This window comes from Berghia stephanieae, chromosome 1 (assembly GCF_034508935.2).
Source record: "Berghia stephanieae isolate SIO BIC M18660-M18661 chromosome 1, UCSD_Bste_1.3, whole genome shotgun sequence".
NCBI lineage: Eukaryota > Metazoa > Mollusca > Gastropoda > Nudibranchia > Aeolidiidae > Berghia > Berghia stephanieae.
This window is the reverse complement of record NC_088360.1, coordinates 14,098,106-14,106,280: the sequence shown is the minus strand read 5'-3', so window position 1 is coordinate 14,106,280 and position 8,175 is coordinate 14,098,106. Positions and strand designations below refer to the sequence as shown.

The 8,175-nt window shown below is 36.5% G+C and overlaps 1 long non-coding RNA gene across 1 annotated transcript; it reads right to left on the bottom strand.

The window, feature by feature from the left end:
• Positions 1–2,361: 2,361 nt before the first annotated feature.
• Positions 2,362–6,737, bottom strand: LOC144968600 (uncharacterized). The gene is made up of 2 exons (XR_013644611.1): positions 6,483–6,737; positions 2,362–3,931 (listed from the first exon to the last, which is right to left on the bottom strand). It is a non-coding gene; the product is annotated as an uncharacterized LOC144968600 (long non-coding RNA).
• Between the last annotated feature and the right edge of the window lie 1,438 nt (positions 6,738–8,175).

Sequence of the window (8,175 nt, the reverse complement as noted above, 5' to 3'; positions counted from 1 at the left end):
CCGTGGCACTAAACATCCCTGGCATGCATTTAGTCAAACAACATGAAAGCAACATTCACGGTAGCGTTAACTACGTCAAAGTCAAAGACAAAACAATAGTGACATACAACCAGGACATGACAGTAAGTGAGGTGGAAATTCTCAGAATTGAAAGCAGACACTTCAATGTGATATTACTGTCAACAAACCTCCACCAACGCCATTCAAGTGGCCAGTTACATCCACCATTAGTGAGAAACCAATGATTGTGATAGGTGACTTTAACTGCCACAGCACCAAATGGGGATACAATGAGAACAACAAAGATGGAGATACTGTTGAGGAATGGGCTGACCAATATAATCTGACACTCTTCTATGACGCATGAAGCATCCCTTCCAAGCGCTTGCTGGAGAACAGGCTACAACCCAGACCTTGCATTTGTGTCTTCCAGATATGTCAAAAACTGTCGGCAACCCCATTCCAAAATCAGTATACAGACCTATCGCCATTGAGGTAGGATCAGTCATCTCTACGAGAACAAACAAATTATATGAACTGTGTTCGTGGACCTGGCAGCTGCCTATGACACAGTAAATCATAGGAAACTGCTCCTAAAGGTTGCAAGGGTAACTCGTAACACAAAAATAGTTGCAATAATAAAATTCCTTATGTCAAACCGCACTTTTTTGTGGAAATGGATGGGAAGAAAAGCAGATCACAAAAGAACGGACTCCCTCAAGGATCGGTACTTGCACATATCCTTTTCAACGTTTATACCAACGACCAACCTCATTTTGAGAACATCAGGGGGTTTCTATATGATCTGTGTCTTGTGTCCCAGGCCTCTGATTTCAAGACCATTGAGGAGAGACTAACGGATGTCCTGGAGCCACTCTCTGAGGCCACATTTAAAGAACTCACTTGCCAACCCAGGAAAAACTCAAGTGTGTGCTTTCCATTTAAAGAACCGCCAAGCCTAAAGAAAACAGGAAACTGAACATCTGGAATGGGAACATATTGGATAAAAACACATTTCCCACGTACTTCGGTGTTACCGTAGACCGCACAATGTCCTTTTCTCAGAACACAAAGAAAACAAAAGCAAAGGTGGCCACAAGAAACAACTTCCTAAGAAAAGAGGCAAAAACTTACACGCCATGGGGAGCAGATCCGAAAACAGTCAGGACAACCATAGTAGCCCTCTGCTATTCATCAGCCAAATAGGTCTCACCAGTCTGAGTAAGATCCTGCCATGTCAAAATAACACCTGCCGGATCATTAGAGTAACTTGAAACCGACTGCAGTTCCAGTCCTCCATCGGCTGGCTGGCATTGCACCTCCATACATTCAAAGAGCCACTGATTCCAAAGCCCAGAAATATGAATAGAAAATGGACCCAAGGCACCCAAGGCACAGCCCAATGACAAGTAGACTGAAGTCGAGAAAGAGCTTCACGATGGAAGAAAGCATCAACCCTGACCATGCAGCTGTATACAGGCGTTCCACGTTGAGAGAGTGGAACAATCATGCAAATGAAGCTGTTGGAGATCTGAGAGAAGAACTGTCCTACGGAACTGAGCTCCCCAGGAATGAATTGGTAACACTGAACAGAGCACAGGCAAAACTTGTGAGAACAACTGGAAGCATGAAAAAGTGGGCGCTGGTTGAGAGTAGCTTGTGTACATGTGGGTGCCCAGAGCAGACATCCTTAGAGAATGCCAGGATGCGCTCAGCTGCACTGACCATGACCCAAGAGTCTGCTCCCCAGATGCTGTGGAGTGGGTTCGGTGTTGGTGCGAAACTGTGACGATGATGACTTGCAAAATGAATAAGTCTTACACCTGCCAATATATAAGTAAGATGACAGGATGCTGATCTTTTTAACATCAAATTACTTTTGTAACCCGGCAGTGCTAACTTTTATGTGTAACCCAGAATGAAAAGTTATTACAAAAGACGATTGCAAGATATTTAGATAAATTGCTAGTTTAACATTGTGGTAGACGTACATATATGTATTAAAGTTACATATCCAATAACCTGTAGGTTAACAGAGAAGGAAGGGCGCACAAGTTCATTGTAATTTGAAGTTGAGGAGTTGGAACAAAGTTGATTTGCATTGAGTCAGAATTCAATCAAGTCTTAGACTTAGATTGAAAGAAAAAAATCTTTTTTAAAACAAGAAACAAAAAAACAACCCTACAGCGTTCACCAGAATGAATAAAAACAGGACAGTCTTTAAACTGTATCAATGGAAATCACATCTTGCATATACAAGACCTCTAGTGCTATTGTGAGGATTGGTTCTCAGTCTCACCCGTTATGCTGTATCTGAGTGCCATAACACAACTTGTGAAATCCAAATAAATTAAAAACAGATTATAAATTTATATCATATTTATTGTCATTTCATTCATATTCATGTTATTCACACTGAAATCATTAAAAAAAATATAGATATGATGTTTCTCCATTAAAGGTATGCTTGTATTCTCATCCTGTGAAAGAGAAAGAAAAAAAAAAAGAAAAAAATTGATAATTATTACTGAAACTGTGTAGTTCCATTTTAAAAATCTGTGATGTAAGAGCCTCAGCAAAAGCTTTGGTTAAAAAAGGTTCTGATTCAAGAAATGCACTTCTTAGGCAGAACATGCGATTAACCTGTGTAGACTTTAGTATTATGGTCTTGCATATAATTATCAAGTGCAGAAAGTTTGCCATTAAAATGATTATTTAATAGAACTTAATATAATTTGATTCGAGAAATGGAACACAAAGGAAGAATTTGCGATTAGCCTGTCCAGTTATAAGCATCATGTTCTTGTTTATAAAGTGCAGAAACTTTGCAAATAAATAGAATAAATAGAAAAGAATTTTATTCGAGAAATGGAATACAACGGCAGAATTTGCGACTAACCAGTTAAGACAAAAGCGCCATGGTCTTATTTACAAAATACAGAAACTTTGTGAATATTTCGAGAAATGTAGCACAAAAGCATCACTGTCTTGCATATGAAGTGCAGAAAGTTTGTGATTAAGCCACTGCATTATTTAATATGATGTTGCTGATAAATGAAACAATGCAATACAATTTTTAAAAATATGTTCTGCAACATCACATGGTCCCATCTATCAAATTCTACTACCATTACAAATCAGCTACATAGATGGTTTCATCAGTACTCTTATCTTGCTGATAAATTAAATTATAAATATAGAAAAGGATATAATAAACTTTAAAAAATTATTATAAAGTTAAATGGTAGACAAGATAAAGAGGTCATTGCCTATTTCTTTTCAAATTTCTTATTCATAACCAAGGAAGCAGGTTTCTTTTGCTATATTCTTCTTGACTTCACTATGTAAATGTTTCTTTCAAGTGTATAACAAGCTCACACTCACAGGGCATTTTTATAAATAAACAGGAGCCAATACCATTAAAATGGAGAGATCACTGCCAAAAATTACATAGGGATAGATATGCATTGGTTTTAACGTGTATTAGACACTGTCATTAGAAAAAAGTTTTAAAAAATCTTTACAAACTACAGTAAGCTGCTTTTAAAATTAAGAAACGCTCGAAAGCAAAATATGGTCCTGTTCTCTTAATCACCGCTCTCTAGTCTCTAGATTAGGTCAATAAAGCTGAGAGGTTTTATGAAGAATATAGAATATAGAAGTAGAAGAAAAACATTAATTCCAATTTTAAAAAAACAAAGAAGGGTCCATAATGATATATGAGGAATTCTATAAGATACAGTAACATGAAAGCCATTTTGATAATCTTGAAGGATAAGACTCAATGATGATGATGATGATGATAATAATAATAATTATGATACTTCTTCCTGAATATAAATTGATTAATTCCCATGGTATAGGCAGGCCAATGCTTCCAGAACAATTAAAGGAATGCAGAGACTCATTCTTGTTGTAATGTTATTTAGATCTGAAAAAAAAAGATAAGCATGGCATTCTAAACCATTTTCCCATGGTCCCATAAAAAGCAATATCATCTCACACAAAATCATAAAGTAAAATTCATATGGACCAAACAATGAATAAAAGTTATAATTACCTTATTTTATCAATTATTATCATTGGATTTATTTAACTTTATATGTATTAATTAAATGACAATTCGAAATTAAGATACCAATGTTTGAATGAATAACTGGATCTAACTCTACAAGTAAAATGTAAATGTGCAACTTATTCAGATTTCAGCAAGCACTTGTTACAGTCTGTCGCTTCATGTTACAGGAAAAACTCCAGTTCCATGAGCCTTATGACTCTAAAGGACCAATTATTTCAAAGTAAAATGAAATACCATTTATTTTTTAAGAAAGTTATCAAGCACTATTTAAGGTCTGTTGCTTCATGTTACAGAAACAGGAAAAACTCCAGTTCCATGAGCCTTATTACTCTAAAGAACCACTTATTTCAATGTAAGAAGAAATATCATTCAATGTTGAATATATAGACATGACCTATTTCTTAATGGTTTGCTTATATTCAATAAAAACATTAGAAAACATAATGGACCTGTAACTCAGATACCACAAGGTTGTTAAAACCGTTGGGTCAGGTCTAATTTTATCAGAGGTTTATGATCATGAAGGCAAGATTACATAACCAATGTCGATTAGCTTTTTAAAAAATGGGCTTTTATTTACCTTCCGGTGAACTCATTTGATCAATATTTCCTGTATTTAACTTTCTGATCACATAAGAAAAGTCTAATAAACATTGAATATATTTTAATGCCTCTAGATTTCACTTTAAAGTCAAATAAAATATCTGATCACAAATAAAATTTTTGATAATTCGATCAACAGAGAGAGCTTTTCAAAATTGTTCGCTTATTATTCCTGAGGCAAAATTTAGATAAGACATCATTTCACATATCATGGTGATTCCTATGAATTACAAAATCCTAAAAAGCTTCTTCTTCATAAAAAAAACGTAGAAATAAAATTAGATAATCTAAAGTAATCAGAGAGGTTTAGTTTTCATTTCAATCCAAGGTAAATCCGTAAAGAGTTGTAGGACCAGGCCCCTCTTGATCATACCCACAAAATTGATTGAACTAACAGGGATGTGTATAAAACTGTAACAAAACCCCCAACGACCCCCCCCCCCCCCCCCCCCCCCCCCCCCCCCCCCCCCCCCCCCCCCCCCCCCCCCAACACTCATACAAAAACTTAAGCACAGTTTTTTCATTTTCACTTCTGTTGAGCCAAGGGAAACTCGTTGCTCATTTTAGCTGCACAGATTCGAATTCAATCGCTTTCCTCCCCCCCCCCCCCCCCCCCCCCCCTTTTTTTTTTCTTTTTTTTTTTTGAGCGAGTCTATTCTTTTCTCCTTTTTTGTTTGGCCTTGTTCAGTTTCTGAGCATGAATTTCTTAAAATTGTTTGTTTTCTTTTTAATACAAAAATATTGGGTTTTTTCCCTCTATCTGTCTGGGAATAACCAATTTTCGTTATTGGCAGACCCTGTCTGGGAATAATCATAGCGATGACGAAAATATCAGACCGCACTCCCTGCATTTTACAATAAAATATGTTTTCTTTCACACAGCTACCGACCAAATAAGGAGAATAGGCTTGGAAGATCCAAAACGTCATACATGTAGTTTGACACCTGCCAAATATCAAAGATGCGATAAGGGGTTGAGTGGGACATTTTCTTTTCCCAGACATTCTCATTTTTTCACCACCCCTTCCTCCCTCTCTGCCATTCCTTCTCCCATCGACTCTCAGCAAAAACAATAACAAAAAGTCTTATGTGGCAAAAACGGCTACCAACTTAAATCCCTCAAACAACACAAGATATTGAAAATCGGTGGCAGAGACCCTTTGCCTTTGTCTTGTTCCTTTTCCAGTTCCAGTCATGAACAGATAATGAGAGAATGAAGACCTAAAGATTGTTTCGAAATCTATTATCAGGTGAGGAAAGAGCGAGAGTCAATAAAATATGACAAGCGATGAAAGCTTCGCACCACGAAAGATGAGGATTAAAAAAATACAACTTTTGTTGAGATTCCACCTGCTGAGGAGGGGGGGTGTCTGCTTTTTTTTTTTTTTTTTTGTTCCTTTCTGTTTTCTTTTTCGGTCAAGTTATGACTGACACACGTTCTAGTTCTAGACTGTAAACGTTACCCATAAAATGTCATAAATTACGAAAAGTGTTTTCTCTCACACAGTATTCGAATCACTCACTGAATGAGCATGAAGCAGACATAAGTGAAGGAAACGTAAACTCTATAAGTGAGAATCGGCGAGTGAAGCTGTACTGTAATGACTGACACTGACAGTGACAGTCAAATTGCGAAGTGAAATGAAAACAAATAAACAACGCATTCTAAAATTATGCCGGTGAGACATCCAAAGTTAAATACCCGAACGCTATTATGGATTAACATTGAACTAAATCGTTTCCTGCTCTCAAAACCAATCGATACAAATTACAAACTCAAACACTGAAATTGGAATCTTACCTTTGCATGAGTTGGACTGCCATTCTTTGCTGGTGATTAGGAACTTTAGCAGCCGGACAACGTTGCGAACAAAACAGGTCTCCCGTTTTTGTCGTTCAAATTGTAGATAATACACATTCAGTTAAAAACAAACACGTACAATTAAAATTGTTATTTAGTTAAATTCTTTGTATATGGCTAAATTATTCCGAAAACCAGATTTCAAAGAGTTCTTGTTTTGTTCACACAAGCGCATTGATTTTGGTGAATAATCTTGACCGTGGTCTAAAAATAGACCGACAGCAATTTTTGATAAATTTTACCATTTGTTTAATAAAAAATCAATATTTAGATATTATTTGACGCGTGATCGAGTATTTATGAATATGTGTTTCTTTTGACACCTAACAGACATTTTTTAATGGTTATTTTTTTCTATAATTTACATTGGAAGGTGAGCTGTCAAAGCCAGGAACATGTGTTTTGCCACGTGCTTCTAAAATGGTCACGTGATGTTGTTTATTTTATTGCACCAACTTTACTCTTCTATACTTAAGTGTTCAGATTCCGATTCCACGAAAACGGAACTAGTGTCGAGCGGAAGTCTCGATGATACCTCAAGTCATCGGCCACCAACACTCAAAACTTCCCGAACTCGATGACCAAGGAAAAGTCGGGAATTCCCGAGAAGTAGCACTTCAACTGAGCTTTGGATGGCTTTTTTGTATTAAAACTTAAAATACATTAAATAAATTCACTTTGTATAATAATAAAACATTGATACCTATAACCATTTTGATCTATTTACGACGTTTGTGTTTTGTTAGCTGTTTAAAATATGATATAACGTCAATACCCAATACCAATGACTAGGTATTGAATGAAAGCACCGATGACTAGAGCGATGCTCGAGACTTTTTTGAGTCTCGAGACTCAAAAAAGCATCGAGACGCAAAAAAGTCTCGAGCTTCGCTGGAATCATCGCCGGCGAGAGAGGGGTGAACAATGCAGATAGTACACATTGTTAGTAACGCGTGCGTCGCTCGCGCAGTATAGTCTCGAGACTCGGGACTCAATACGAGAAGCATCGACGACCAAGATTCTCGAGACGAGAAAAGCATCGAGAACTAAGTGGAGGTCGGGAAGTTCTCAGTCCTCGATGACCTGACTTCTCAAAACCTAAAGCATCGATGACCTTTTGGTGACCCGGATGCCCTCCCCTAAACGGAACTACACAGGCCAAAGAAAAGGGGAGAAAAAAAAAAGGCCATATAATTTAAGTTAAAGAACTTTAAACTCTGTCTAACGATCTTTTTATTTTTTATTTCCACACTGCATGAAGCTTGTCCTTCTGAATTATTAATTAAAATTTATAAATATCATATGTGTAAAGATAATGTATCTTGACCGTAAACATATTTTTGAAATAACAAAAGACAAAATTGATTATGATAAAATTTTTAAATTTAAAACTTTGAACAAAACTGCTAAACTGGCAAACTAAAACAAAATTGACGTGCATGATAGTTTTCGGGGTTTTTTTTTGTTTGGTTTTATTTGTTGTTTTTTTAATTATTTTTTTTTTGGGGGGGGGGGGGGGGGATCTCTCACGTGTTGACTATCGTGTCCTTAATGATTATTCAATTCCATATTGTCACAATAGATATTGTAATACCGCACGTGATTATGCAGTCTATTTTCCGCTTTCACTCGA